Source organism: Hakea prostrata, chromosome 11 (genome assembly GCF_041222555.1).
Source record: "Hakea prostrata isolate BN-2017 chromosome 11, UWA_Hpros_2, whole genome shotgun sequence".
Lineage (NCBI taxonomy): Eukaryota > Viridiplantae > Streptophyta > Magnoliopsida > Proteales > Proteaceae > Hakea > Hakea prostrata.
The window spans coordinates 6,020,459-6,036,504 of NC_142610.1; the positions used below are offsets into that span (position 1 = coordinate 6,020,459).

Below are 16,046 nucleotides of genomic sequence, written 5' to 3' on the forward strand. Positions count from 1 at the left end.
GCGCAATTATAGTTTGCATTTAAGATTTGATAGAAGTGTATGGTGGAGAGAGCACCGCATATGTTTCAATATTAAAGGTGGTTCAACTTCAGTGTTGTACATTTGCGCAACGCTGCATATTACCACACTCTTTCTGACTGGTCGAAGCCGAAACCTTGACCACTCATCTTGCTATATATATATATATATATATATATATATATATATATATATAAAAGGTATGGTTAAAAAAAAAGTGGTCAAGATTTCACTCTCGACCATCCATTTCATCCTCATCGTACTGCACAACATTGAATCTCCATCTGTACTGAAGGTTCCTATTGAACTTTGGTTTTTTTAGCCGTAAATAGTAGAGAGAGCATTACAAACATCTAGGTACAATTGTTTGAGTAGGGCTTCACCCAATTGAACTATGGTTTTGTTTGCACTTGCTTAAAGTATCAGTATCAGATTTATTCAATCAAGATTAGAGTATCAGTAGCAAGTATTATATTAGTTAGGTAATTTTAAGAAATGTGTCAACTTACATCAAGTATCATATCTTACTCATAACTCACCAATGCATTTTAGGGAGGAATCGATATGTATCATATCAAGTATCAACATATTTAACGTCTTACCAAATTTTTTTTTTTTAATATGAATACGTATGGCTTAAATCCTCCCTCAAACCACTATATTAAATTTCGATAAAAGGTGACCAAAGAATTTGTCAAGTGTTGGTTTCCTTGCTCGTGTCACCAGCTGACTGATGGGACCCACCTCAGAGATCGCATAGGTACTTCGTTCGCTCTTTCACACTCTCTTAATCTCTTTCTATCCTCTCATCTCTGTGCTTTTTTCTTCTTCGCCCATGGCTTTGATGCAAACCCACCTCTAAACTCCTCTTCAAACAGGAACCTTTCTTAGGTTCCGAGGCTTCAAACACTTACCCAATTACGCTTCCGAGCGAAACAACGGAAGGAATTAAATCGACCGGGGTAATTCTAAGTTCGGGAACTCTTTTTTGGCTGATGATGATGCTTCAAATGTTTTCCTTTTAATTGATTGATTGATTTACGCACTAGTGGTCCAAGTTTGCATTATCGGAAGGGAGAAATTTTAGGGTTCCTAATTACTTTTTCGTTTGGACTGTTGATAAGAATTTCTCTTTGATGGACACGCAGTTTTCTTCTTCTTTTTCTTCGTTCTTTGAAGAGTACAACGTTCATTGGCGGTTATACCAGTGGAAGTCAGAAGCTGCTGACTTGGGTTTGTCTTTGAATCGTTGAATGCATTTGTTTACAGAAATATTTGACGGCTTTACTGGGGAACACAGCTCTGGTAACTACCGACTTCTTCATTTCTTTGTTTTACGGTCTGGCTTTGCAAAAATTTGTTGATTTGCTGAATTGAGAGCATATTTTTGAGTGGGGCAACATTTTTTTAACAAATTTTGAGTTTGTATTTGGTTGTTCTGCACTGCGTTTTGCCATTTGATTTGGTGATTGAATAATAGGTTTTAGAATACAAGTAGGATTTGAGAAACTGTTTTTGTGCAATTTTAGCAGTATCACTCATTAGTGTTAAGCATGATCTGAAATATAGATTATCATCATCGACTGAGGTGACGATGACATCCACCCCTTTCCTCCTCACCTGACTGCTCCCAAACTTTGGTCTACACTTTTCACCCAATCCAACCCCCATCTCAACCCAAACCTCTCCCTGCACTATGCCTCACCGTACTCTGATGGAAACATCAGCTTTGCCCTCTGTCCTAAAACTTGTCTCAATCCCTCCATAGCCAAATGAAAAAACTGCCTTGATGGCCAGTTTCTTGGCCCCAGACCATCCATGTTGTGTAGTCCTCTCTCTGCGCAAGCAATAGAAAGCTGATAGAATTTTGCACGTCTACGTACTTGACAGTAGCATCTTTGTATTTTGTTTCTTAAACAACGAAGCCAAATACAGAGTCCTGAAAGGAGCACCGTGGTAAGTTGGAGAGAACATGATATTTCTCAGACAGTGAGAGCCCCTGCTGCAACTCAGGAAAATCGACTAGTTCACAATTCCATTTTGGATAAACCTGTCGGAACTGCCTCTCAACTTTTGTAGCTCAGACCTATTGAGCATAATTGGCTTGGTTGTAGGCCCTCCCCTCTACGTTGATGCTAGAACAGCAAAAATGGATAGAATCTCGTTCTGCAGAATTTGTGTAGAACTCTCCTCTGCAAAGCCCGCTCCGCTATTAGTACATATAATGGTAGAAGGTGGTCTAGGGTTTAACCAACCCATCCACTTTGAAAACCTTCCCCCTTATTGCATTCATTGCTTGGTTTTTGGCCATGATTTCACAAAATGTCCATTGAAGAATCCTTAATCTTAGACCCCTTGTCTCCTCCACCAAACCCAATTGCCAATTGCTTTACCTCCTCCACGCTGCCTCCACCAAATACAATTGCCATCCCTTACCCTCTGCCTCCTTCCCACATCCCTCTTGGGACCATAGTTGGGGTACAAACCTTCACGGTCATCATTGCCTCACTTATACTCTAGTGTGGTCAGATTCAGTCATAAAAAGATTGGTGGTCGCTTCTGTGAAGTTGTTGCCTTCAACAACTCTTTCGAGGATGTAGCTGTGATTGATCTTCGCAGGTCTGATCCCCTTCTTTCCTAGCACAACTAAAGATCAGACATTGACCACATTGCCTCCAAACTAGACATGTTCCTTCCCTACCTTCCTTTACTGGCTTCATCCCTCCAAGTCTCTTGGATCCTTGCCACCTTCACATCCAAAGTCTATTCTCCTTTGGCCCTAAGTCCTTCAAATTCTTTGACCTGTGGCCTCAAACCCTTCTTTCCTCCCACAGTCTGGAGGCTTGGGTCAAACCAGTTCATTACTACTCCCTCCCCTAGTGGCCTTCGCCTGAAAACATCATAACTCCAAACTTGCCCTTAAAGTTTGGAACTCCACCTTAGGGAATATTTCTTCCCTGGTCTCTTTTTGCTGCTTTGACCTCACCCATGTCTAGTTCCTTCTTTGATTGTACCCTCTTGATCTGACCCCAACTGAAGAAGAAAAATCCCTCTCAGTAGAGATGACCGTTCTCAGCTCTCAAGAGGAGAGTTTTCTTTGTCAAAAATCCAGGATCAAGTGGCTTCAGCTTAGTGACTCGAACACATCCTTTGATCGCTGCCTCAAAGCTCGCCAGAACTACAACTTTATCCTGACTCTCCTCTTTGTTGATGTAGTCTAGTTCTATAATGCTATTGGCATTAAGCAGGGTCTGGTCTCTTGTTCGCTGCTGGTCTCTCGTCCCTCCCCCCAAGTCCAATCATCAAATTTGTCCCCCTTCAATCGTTGACTTCCAAGCCATCCCATCCAAAGCTGAAATTCTCTCTACCATCAATTCTCACCTGTTCAAGTGTGCGCGTGGGCTAATGGCTTCATTATGGGGTTTTAGAAGCCTTATAGAGTTTCCTTGGGGAGGTTTGAATGCTATTCATAGCTTCTTCCTCAACCCTTTACAACTTTCCTCAATCAACTAGACCTCTCTTTATCTTTTCCTCCAAGAATCCTACTGCTTCCTCTCTTGCAGGCTTCTGGCCTATCCCCCTTTGCAATCTCCTTTGCAAATTCATTGCTTAGATTCTTGTTGACTGCACTCGGCATATCATTTCCTCCCTTGTGAGCAAGAACTTATTTACCTTTTGGTAATAACATTCTCTTTTGTGCTGAGATTGTTAGGGGGTTTGGTTGCACTTCTCACTCCCCAATTGCCCTCTGGAAAATTGATCTCAATAAAGCTTTTGACTCCCTCAGATGGGACTTCATCCTTGATATTCTATCTTTGTTGGGATTCCCTCCCCCTCTTTTGTCTAGATGGCCAAAGTTTACAACTCCACTCCCTTCTTCGTTATCTAGGGGGCTTTTTCCCCTCTTATGTTGGCATCTACCAAGCTTGTCCTCTTTCCCCCTATGGCTTCTCCTTAGCCTTGAAATCCCTCCAAAATCATCCAATCCAAAAATGATTGGTGTCTCATCTCTTGTACCCCCAAGTGTAAAGTCCTCAATCTAACTCACCTTACCTTTGTTGATTATCTTATGATTTTCGCCAAAGCTTTCCACTCTTCCGTCTCCTCCATCATCTCCTCCTTTTCCCTCTTTGAGTTTGTCTAGCCCCAAGTTATCTTAGAGAAATCCCTCTTATTCTCGGTTGGTCTCTTTAACACAATTGAAGCCTCCCTCTTGGATCTTACAAGATTTTCCCTAGGTTCTCCTGTCACCTGCCATGGGCTGCCCATGATCCCTGGCAAGGTCACTACCACCACTGCTCCTCAATGCTTGATTAAATCCGTAAAAAATTTGTCTTTGGAAAGTTAAGCTTCTTTCCTTTGCTAGTAGGGTTGTCTTTATTAGGTCTGGCCTATAATCCTCCTACATCTGCTAGTGTGACATCTTCTCTATCACCAAAGCTACAATCCCTGCCATGGAGGCCCTCTTTTGTGCTTTCCTCTAGAAAGGCCAAGAATCCTCTCGGTTCCTCCACCCTGTCTATTGGTCCTCTGTCTACCTCTACATATCTGAAGGTGGCCTTGGATTTTGGAGAGTCCATTGGTACAACAACTGTCACACCCCACCAGACAGTACCATGTCAACTGGACTACCTGTAGATGTGATCCACAGTCACAAGATTTTCCTTTACGATCCACAATCAAAATAATCCACACAATACCATAATCATGAGCACAAGAGTAAATGTCATGTATGTATAAATATGTCAAGGAAAGTCAACTGTTACAAGGAAAGAAAAGAAAATGATTGAGTGATTACAACATCCCTTAATAAAAATTAGACTTTTTTTATAGGTGACCCACTTTGGTGCGGGTGAAACTCTAGGCCCCACTTTAGTGCCAAATATTACAGGTGACCCACTTCAAAATTACAAATTTACAGGTTACCCACAGTTAATTGTTTGGGCTTGATGCTGCTAAGTCATTCAGATTTTGAAAATGAAATGATCAAAATGCCTTAGGGTAGTGTAATGACCGACTTACCTTGCCATGCCCAACCCTTAGGTGGGTGAAGGGATTCTCCCTTCACCCATCTTCTTCCTACATGTCATTGGAAACCGCTCACCATTGTCGGAAAGCACTACACTTCCTCCCCTGCTGGGGACCACCGCCCCATCTTCCCCCCCCTTTGCTGGAAATCACCTACTATCGTCCCCTTTCATCCTAAACCCTAATAACTAACACCCACCACCGCTAGAAACGTAGGAATGCTAAGAATCGTTGGACCACCACAGTTTGGGCAGATGGTGTTCCTCAATGCTGCTTGCAGGCGAAAGTTCTTGTTCTTCTGATTCTCATTCGTTGCTTTAAGCATCAATTATTTACTTGGTCTTGCTATGCCTGTTATAAGCACACCACAATACCCTTAAAAGGGTAAAATGGGCAGCCATCTCTCTCTCTCACTCTACTGCAACTCGCCATGGAAGATGAAAGAGCTGCTAAAAACCCATCACAGGCTGTAGGAATTAATACATACCCACTCACAAATTAATGATCCTCTTGTATAATGCGCCAGTTTTTGGCGCTAAAATGGTATGTAAGCACTGAATCTGTTTCTTCCAATCTTAGAAAACCGAACCCAAGGCAGACAAGGCTTCCTTGTTCATTGTATCTCTCAATCATAAGTGGGAGAAAGAGAGGTGTAAGTTAAAAGGTAGGAAAGGATTCTAACGTGCGCACCTTCATTTGTGTCCGCCGGTTTTGGAACCAAAACTTGACCTGAAGCGGTTTAAGTCCGAGTTCTTGACTCAGTTTCAGTCTCTACTTGTCATCTATGTGTGGACATTCCTTTAATAGCCTAAGAATTTCCCAAAAGAAAAAAATTACAGAAACCCTACTGGAAGATAACGCTAGGGTTTTTGTTAGAAGCTTATGCTTCCGTTTCTTGAATCTGTCTCACTGTGTAATGACGATCACGTTTCTTCCTGGGTTGTTGTTCCTGCTCTTGTTTGTTGCTGGAAACTCCCTCTCTATGGCCGACTATCAATTTCATCATCTCTCCCTCTCATCATCGTTAATAGATTCTCTTCTTTTTGCAACAACGATGGTGGGCATTTTTTGCAGAGGGAGGGCAGAAGGTGGGAGTGGTGGTTGCCAACTAGGGGAGGGGGCTGTGGTGGTTTCTTGCAGTGGTGGCGGTTTCTGGCGAGGTGTAAGAAAAATATGGGAGAATCCCTTCACCCACCCAAGGGTTTACTATGGGAGGGTAATTCAATCATTATAGTACTCCTAAGGGCACTATGGTCATTTCACTTTCAAAATTTGAATGACTTAACATAATCAAGCCCAAACTAAAGTGGGGTGCTTGGAGTTTCACCCCCATTAAAGTGGGTTACCAGTAAAACACTATCAAAATTAATTAATCAATGTTCCTTCCAACAAATAATCTTTTAGTTCCTGTAAATGATAATCCTCCTATCGAATCTACTGAGTGCCATAGGAACACTCCAAACATGCACACGAACCATCTTGTGGCTCGTGGTTGTCTACAACGGGCGTCTCATACGTCTCTGTCGAGGCATAGTACTCCTACACAGTCTCACTGTCGTAACCTGCAAACAAATCTGAAATATTTCCTCAACGATAATGAGTTCCAACGAACTCAGTGAGGTAAAACAATTCCACACAAATGTGATAGTGTGCAAAGGGCAATAATGACTTAGGAATGCAACTATCATGCTAACCTTGCCAGTCTCTATTTAGGTGTCACGCATTGGGCTCAAGACGAGTCCCCTCAGGGTAGGTCACACTTAACTAACCCCAAACAACGTCCAACCGACTTTTGGGCGTCACAACCAGAGTCCAGGGAAAAAGTCACCACTCTCTCCCTAGAACTAGGGTAAAGGGGCAATAACTCCACCATTCTCCATATCACAACCATTTGCTTAAGATTGGTGTGTGTTAGGAATATACCTAGCCAAATGCAAAGTCATCTACTCGTCACATTACACATGGTCCAGATACCTTCCCTAGTGCCCTTTTGGTTTGGTATCCTTCTTGAATCTAAGAATGTTGATCCTCACGGCTCTTCACTGACTTTTGGATAAGCACCCCGTAACCCTATGATCATCCACATACGATAGTGCAGACACCTCTCGTATCCCCTCATGGCTTCTCATCGACTTTGGGTACCTCACAAGCATGTACAACCTTACCATGAATGATACAACAACTGGTCTCTATCTCCTCATGGCTCTCAACTGTCTTTTGGACTCCCACCAGCCCCTACCGCTATCACGGGTCACTCGGCTTCAATACCCATACCAAATGGGTAGTAGCATGCATAAGGGTTCCTCATCATGCATCTATACATTTATAATATGCACACACGATCCTACATATCATGCAAAAGGTACCAAGGGCAATGGCCTCAACCACAACCCCTGATAAATACAAGAATGAATGCAAGTACATCAATACCCAGCCCATCATGTCACAAATCATATAATGAACAAGATAAGAGAATAAACAATATGTTATTCATATACCCAAAGCATGCAAGTTCTATTTAACATATATAACCGCCCCAATACATTATAAATGTGAATTGGAAGGCATGTAACAATACAGAAAATCAAACCAGCATATGAGAGATGTTTCCCTCACCTTAATGATTGTTCAAAATCTTCCAAAGATCAGTAAACCTCACAAGCAAATACTCTAGCAAATCATCGTAAACCTTAGAAACATGTTCGTGCATTTAGAATTAGGGTTTAGAGTCAAACAGGCCAAGACATTCCAAATCTAAACAGCAAGAGGGGTGGTCAGTCATACCTGGTAGACCCTGGTTGACCGCCCTGATCGATCGCCTAGGCATGCGCAAACTGAATTTCAGACCCGAAATTTGCACCTTTGATCCCCGATCCACAAACAATTTTAGGTTGATTTTAGGCATGGATTTCATCCCTAAAACACAACCCAATACCCCCAGATGCCAAATGGAAACTAAACTTAAAGATCTATCAATATCTATCAATCTGAAAGTGCGAAACCTATTTTGGGAGAATTTCGTAGTTGGGAAAGATGCGAATCTCATCCCTTGTGCTAGATCCGATTAGGACTGATGGAAAACTAATGTTTACCTATAAGATCTAATCCCCAAAAGAGTTTCTTCACATCCATCCCTCCAAAAATCAAAGAGCAAACTAGAAGGAGATAGGAGAGTTGGACATTTTACCTTCAAGATCGAAGACTCAATGAAGATTTGTGAGTTATGCCAGGAATATAGCTTCCTTCCAATCCGTTATGATCCCTCTAACTCATCCTACTTTTCTCGGTCGTCTAGAAATAAAATAATCTAGAAATCAGGGTTTAAGAATCTTTAAATAGGGGTTAGGTGTCAAAAACCCGAAATTGCCATTTAGTCCGACTTACAGCCCAAGAGGCGGCAGATTGGGTGACCAACTGCCCTTGTCACTTTTCAACAATAAGGTGGCCAATTGGTCTGGTTTTCGTCCTAGACTTATGTACAAGCTTTAGGGATCTTCCCAGGGGTTCTTACCTGGACTTCGCACCTCCCAATTCCAATACTCGAGAGCTGGAAATGTACCTTCCCAGTCCATCCGGGTTTGAGTAAACTTCAACAAAGCGGTCGAATCACGATCCTCACTATCCAGGTCTATGGATTTTGATTCTAATCCAGTGATCTCAAGTTGGATGGCTCATAGCTTCCTTTACTTGATCCTTGGGTTTTGGGGTCTGAAAGTGGGGATTCGGGTTAGGATCTTAGGGGCTATCACAACAACACAGCTCGTTAAAGCTCATCTAAAAGGCTTGCACCAATCATGACTCCATTTAGGTTTATTGGGTCTACTTTTACTTGTTGAGATCATACTCCATATAATTGTCCCCTTCTTGCAAACCCATCCTAGGTTTGGAGGAAACTCCTCCTATTATGACCCCTTGCTCTTTTTGCCATCTCCATTTAGGTTGCTAGTGGTACCTTTACCTCCTTTTGACTTGACCTTGGTCACTGTTCTCGAGTCCTCTACAACCTCCTGGGTCTGCATCAGCTTATGTGACTTGGATCCTAGAATTTGCTATGCTTTCTGATTTCATCTTTGGCAACTTTGGGTTCCCCCCCTTCCCTCACTGAGGCTTGGTCCCATCTCTCCCTTGCACCCAAGGTTTGAAATGTCGCCTAATTTTGGTGTGTTGGTGGCTGTCGACACCATCAACACGGTGAAATGTCAATGTCATTTTGCCGATTTTTGGCAAGGTGTTGGTGAAAAATTTGACCCCTGGTTTCGGGGAGGGGCATTTAAGGTCATTTTGGTTTGAATTTTGTTGGGTAGCTTAATTTGAGGCCAACAAACATATTGGGAGCGTTATTTGGCTAAAACATCACTTGAACTAATGTTCCTGATGGTTTATGCCTGACTATATGCGAGCAAAACTGGAAGTCTGAAAAACTCATAAACCAATGTAAACATGTAAAGAGAACACTAGTACACAACTAATGAAGAGAAGTACTAAAGTCTACAATTCATTATACAATTACAAGGTACAACGCTACTATAGAAGTACAACAATGTAGGCAAGTACAAAGAGTCATCCTGTTGAGTGGCTCATGTTGCACATTTTGTTGCTGACAAACATGGGGTAGCGGGGCGGGCGAGGAAGCCACCCTGTGGGGCTGTGGGCGCCCCCAGAGCCTGTGGAGGTCCTATGTTTCCTAGGTGGAGAGAGAAGCTTTGGAGAAGAGAGAAGAAATGGCAAAAAATAAAGTGAAAAATCGCTGAAAATTTGAAGCTTAGCGATATATCGCTGACTTATGGGAAATCTCATGTCGGTCACATTTCTCGTATCGCCCTTCATCGACACGGCGATATATTGCCGACATAATGTACCATGCTTGCACCTCATCCCTTAAGAGTGCACTATTTGGCTTCCCTCTCCTATTGGATCCTTCTCCACCGCCTCTGCTTGGAACTTCAACTGCACCCTTAGCCAACCAATTGCTTGGCCCTTTGGTTTGTTTCCCCTACTATGCCTTTACTCTCTGGAGAACCTTCAATCTTTGTCTCCCCGCCTTAACATTCTCAAACATAGACCCCGCTCTATTCACCCCAATTGCATCCTCTGTTAAAATGCCCTGAAGATGTTAACACCACTTCTTTTCCTGCCATTTCTCCACTTTATATGAGGAAAGCTATTGCCTCCATTTGGCCTCACTCTAGAGGCTCTTTTGGGTTAGGACTGGTTATGGCTTTTGAGTTCCTTTCATAAAACATCTATTTTATGATTTGATTGGAAATTTTTTGTTCTTGGCTATGATTTCTCACTTTTGGTGGGAATGGAACCTCAAGAGATGGACCTCTAACTCTGTATCCTTGGACTTGTTTAGGAAACCATTTGCTTTGATGTCTTCACTAGACTTGAAATGCTGCCCCACCCCCAGTTTTGGAAACCCTCAAGGAACAAGCTGATTATTGCTACTTGGGGTCTAGGCTTCCCTTATTGCCAACTAGTCGGTAGTAGCTCCTCCCCCAACCCCCCCCCCAAAAAAAAAAAAAAAAAAAAAAAGAGAGAGAGAATGAAACCCCTTTGTACGTTCTCTCCCTTCATTCCCCTTCGGGGTTTTGGTAATTGTTAGAAATTTAAAAGATGTGATTAGTGTAAGAATAGAGAAGAAGAAAGAAGATTGAGAAGAAGAGATGGAGGGATGAGAGTTGTGCATGTCTCTCCCCTTGTCAAGATAACTTTATTTATAAATTCTGGGATTAGGAAAAGTTCCTAATACTGATTACATATTATGTAAAAAAAACAATACAGTAAAATAGAAAGTGCCCGAAATAGAAGTAACCAAAATAGAAACCTAAGCTAAAATAGAAAGTGAAATATCAACACTCCCCCTCAAGCTGAAGTATACATGTTAAAGGATCCAACTTGGAATAACAAGAACATATATTGAAAACTTCATCAATCTTGAGCACAAGTAGCAATAGCAGACGCTGATAAACATCAATAGAACTTCACTTAGGAGATAATCAACAATCACTTAAAAAATAGTCTTTAATTCATTTTGAACAAACCATCTAGTAATGAGAACAATCAGCGGTATTGAAGATGAACCATACCCATAAGTATAACAACATCAAAAACACTATCCAACTAATGCTAGTGTAGGGAGGAATCTCCACACAAAGCTCTTCAAAAGAAGCAAGTAGTAGATAAAAGAATGGAAAGTAAAAAGGGTATAGGCAATTGTGGACCAAGTAGGTAGGTAAAAGGTATTATGGGTTACTATAGACTAATTAGGTAGATAAAACCTAACCAAGTGGATAGAGAGGTGTGTGTGTCTCTCTCCCCTTGTCAACATACCTTTATTTATAAATTCTCGGATTAGGAAAAGTTTCTAAAACTGATTACATATTATGTAAAGAAAAGAAAAATAGAAAGTGCCTGTAATATAAGGTAACCAAAATAGAAACCTAAGTTAAAATAGTAAGTGAAATATCAATAGTACTGATTATCTTCATTCATCCATAAAAAAGAAATACAGATTGTATTTTTCATTTATTTTCTCCTGTTTCTTTTTAGTGTGGGGAACAAATAAAGGATGTATGACATTTTTTTTTTGGCTGGCATCATGGTTTGAGATCTCAGTCGCTCAAAAAATTGAGACCTCGCAAGATCTTGCGAGATCTGTCCTATTTTTGTTTATTTTGTTTTTCTTTTCCTTCTCAGTTTTGTATTCCTTTTCCTTCTCAGAGTTGTTTATGCACTGATTTTAAAGTATAAATACCCCATTAGGGGCTGTGAATAAAGTCCAGAAACAAACCCTTAGCTTACAACATTGACTTTGTTTCTTATTCTGCACTGTGTCCTCACTTCCATGCATGTCTGTCCACGGTTGAAAATCATTCCCTCCCAAAATCTGTTTTAGAGGCATAGCTAATCATGGGTTTGCTGCTATGCATGAGGAGTTGCTTTCTCTTGAAGAAACCAAACTTGGGATTGTGGTCCCTTTAGTCCTTTACTGGATGTCATTGGCTATTCACGGCCAAAGTCAATCCAGATGGAACTCTTGCTCATATAAAATCTAGGCTTGTTGCAAGGGGTAAGGCTCAGGTGTATGGCGTTGATTATTTTGACACCTCCCCGTTGGCTAAGCTTACTTCAGATCATAGTTCAGTTTCTTTGGCTGCTACTTTTCATTGGTTGTTGTGTTTGCTTGATGTGAAGAATGCTTCCCTAATGGTGATTTCCTGGAAGAAAATTCTATGGAGCAACCTCCTGTGTTTGTTGCTCAAGGGGAGAGTGGTTTGGTGTGTAGACTCAATAAGTCTTTGTATGGGTTGAAACAATCACCTTGAGCATGGTTTGGTTGCTTCACTTTGTTGTAACTAACTTTGGGCTGACAGTGACCATTCTGTATTCTTCCGTCATTCCAGTGGTGGAAAACTATCTCTTGTTGTTTACGTTGGTGGGTATTGATAAATTCACTTAAAACAATAATTTTTTACCGAAGACTTGGGACACCTCAAGTATTTCTTTCGCACATTCCAAGAAAGATCTCTTTCTTATCACAGAGAAAGTATGTTATTGATCTATTCTAAAACAGTGATGCTCAGTTCTAAACCTCTAGAGACACTCATGGACCCAAACCTGAAGTTTATGCCAAATGATGGAGATCTTCTTGATGACCCTGAGAAGTATCCAAGATTGGTTGGCAAATTAAATTATTTGATGGTAACAGTAACTAGGCCTAACATTGCCTTTTTGGTCAATGTCATTGATGTAACCAGGGTCAGACTGCCTGAAATTTGGGCCCAAACAACCCCCTAGCCATGCGTTAGGGATGGCCAAATGCCCTAACGGGTATTGTGGTCATTTTCACACCCCTCCTTGGGGTCTCGTGGGTCCAATTAGTTTCCTTGTGGTGTTAGGAGTTGGAATCTACTTTAAATTTTGAGTAGATTATGCCATGGTTAAGTTATTAGACCACCTAGTTGGAATCAATTTTAAAGAAAGATTTCTTATGGATAATTGTTATTTTATTTTATCTTTTGTACCGGAAAAATTGTTACTTTATTTCGGTTATTTTTGGGGCCCTTAAGAGACCCCTTTCCCAAGTTGTTAGTCAGTTGACTACTTAATTAGAGTCCAAATTTGTTAGTTGGAGTTCAAATCCAAGTGTCTTTCCTTCTTATAAGAGGCTATATAAAGGCCCCCCAAACCTTGTATAAAAATTAGACTGGATTAATAGAATTTGAGCATTGAAGGAATTGAAGTCGTGGGTTCCAAGAGGGAACCCGGCGGCTGAGAGTGTTCAAACTTCTTCAACTCCTCTTTCTTGCAGAATCCTTGTGACAGCAACTTCAACAAGCGTAGAGTGAATCAGTCCAGTCTATCAACAAGTAAGTGAAACCTCAGCCCTTCCCCACTCCCATTCCCTCCCTTAACCCTTCCACCCCTCTCTTTCCCTTGCAGCAGCAGCAAACCTCCCCTCCCCTTCTTCTCTCCCACCCATAGGCCTTCCCCAACTCATTTCCTTCTCTTTCCCAAAGTAAGCCTCCAAACCATTCCCAGACCAACCGCAAGCTACCTGCTACACTATCTCTTCCCCCCTAATTGCAAGCCTCCCAGGCCTTCCTCATTTAGGTTTCCTTAAACCCTGATTTTCCATCCTCCCAATTTGGTATAGTTAAAACCCTAACTTTTCCCCCTTTTATTAAATTGTTAAAACCCTAATCTATCCATAATCCATTCCATCTCTGAATCTTTGATAGAATCCTTTGTTTCCCCAGTCCCATCCCACCTTGAGTATCTTTGGGTAGTTAAGACTCTAGTTCTCCAACCCTATCCCATTTTGTTGAGACTCTAAACTTCTTTACCCATATCATGGTTGTCAAGGCGGCAAGGCGGTCAAAGATATTGGGGGCTCCGCCTAGGCGATTAGGCAAGTGACAATAAGGCGACCAAAGCGGTTGGGTAAAAAATTTTCAATGCAACTACTTTTAAACTACTTTTCAATACAACTACTTTATATAATAAGCTAAACAAATATTCAATAGTCAAATTCATCCAAAAAAAACAAGCATTCAAGAATCATAATTATGAAAAATTATTCGAAAAAAGAATACAAACATAAGTTCATCTCATCAAACCATGGTTGTCAAAATGTCCGCCTAGGCATTTATTGATTCATTGATTCTTGATGTTGAGTATGGCTTATGTTTCACATTCTGTTGCCTTGAATAGGTTCTATGTCACTTTGGGCCTTGGAGTTCCTTTCCAGACTGGGCGTCAATTAAGCGGTTCAAAACAAAGTGGTTCAAAAACCGTTTTGCCGCCTAGGCGGACGCTTTGACAACCATGACCCATATCCTATTCTACTCAATTACCTTCCCTTGAGGGTTCTTATAACCAAGAAAATTTCCCAGAAATTATTTGTTGATTACCTGGTTCATAAGAAGAGGATCTTGAGTGAACCCAAATTTTAGGGTTTAATATCAGCTCTCCAAACCCTAGAACCTGGGTCGCATCGGTCATAAGTCATATCATGTTTACTTGTAGGACAGCTCAATGGGATGTATGAGGATTTTGAGGTACCGCAGAAGTGCTCTTGGATGTGGATATTCAGATCATGGTCACAGGTAGGTGGAAGGATTCTGAGATGCCGATTAGCAGCATATCCAGTTGGTAGAAAGTCTACCATGTGTTATTGCACTTATATTGGAGGAAATCTAGTGTCATAGAGAAGCAAGAAGCAATTGGTCAAGTGCGGAATCATTGTATTGAGCAAGGGCATGTTACTTGTGAACTAACGTGGACTGAACAACTATGTAAAGAACTTAGTTTTGTTGATGATTCTCCTGTTGTTATTATGGTACAATAACCAGGCAAGTATTTACATAGCATCAGATCCTGTGTTTTATGAGCATACAAAACATATTAAAGTGTACTATCACTTAGTTCATGAGAAGCCACAAGAAGGATGATATTTCCTAGTCACGTACATACAGGAGAACAGCTAGTAGATCTATTCACGAAAGCATTAGGAATTACAAGGGTTAACTATATTTGTAATAAGCTCAGCATGGATAATATATATGCCCCAGCTTGAGAGGGAGTATTAAGGATAATCAGCCAAGAAAAGAGTCATCGAGAATTGTTGCTGGCTTTAGGAGCTGAAGTTTGAATAGTTTTAGGAGTTTGTGTCCTATTTGGTTTTTCTACATGAGTCGGTGTTTGTTTTCTATGTAACCAGAAGCCTGTAAATAAGAGGTACTGCTATTGGAGTCTTCACAAGTTTTTTGTGAAGTTCCACAATAAATTGAGCTTCCTTATTCTAAAAACAATTGACAGCACCGCTGTAGCCTGATGCTAGCAAGAAGTCATATAGTGCAGAACTTCTCTTAGACTTGTGGTTACACAATGGAAGGTAAAGTTTGGGCCATTGTGAAGAGTGCTTGAAAACTAGTCTCCATGTGGGTGAATGTGAAAGTAACTTAGCAATATAAGCAACACCAAAGTCAAGTAATGAATAGTAAAAAACAATAACAAAATAAACAAATGTAAATGCAACTTCACTCATCTTATTAGACTCTTTTGCGTAGCTGGCACAGCATCTAGGCGATTCAAGCCAGGCAAGGGAGGATAAAATTGAAAGCAAGGTGACAAAGGTGACACTAGGCTCCTAGACACTAAAAACGTGCTTGAACACCAAGGTGCCGCATAGTTGACACCTTGAGAAGTATGCTGTCAACTAGTAGAAGCAAAAAGGAAGAAGATATGAAAAAGAAGAAGGTTTTTAGGTAGCGAGTGCACCAAGGTTGGCACCCACCTTTAACTTCATGCATGGCACGAACGTGGGATGACAGAGAAAACAAGAATGTCACATCGTTTTCATCTCCTCCCTTTGCCTATACATTGAGGGAGAGACAGAGAGGTTACACTATTAGAATTTGTGAGGAAGAAGAACAAAGGAGGACAAGGAGAATGTGGTGCTGTGATAAAACCCTAATAATATTTCCCAAAAATTC

At 41.1% G+C, this 16,046-nt stretch overlaps 1 protein-coding gene across 4 annotated transcripts in view; it reads left to right on the top strand.

The window, feature by feature from the left end:
- Positions 1–708: 708 nt before the first annotated feature.
- The window catches only part of LOC148999768 (protein FAR1-RELATED SEQUENCE 8-like), a 31,299-nt gene continuing 15,961 nt past the window's right edge, over positions 709–16,046 (top strand). For 2 of the 4 annotated variants that reach the window (XM_089141050.1, XM_089141053.1), the window contains exon 1: positions 801–1,323. The gene's annotated coding sequence lies outside the window, so the exon portion shown is untranslated. Of the gene's footprint in view, positions 779–800; positions 1,324–16,046 lie in introns of those variants that run through there. The other 2 variants (XM_089141052.1, XM_089141051.1) reach the window with 2 other exon arrangements.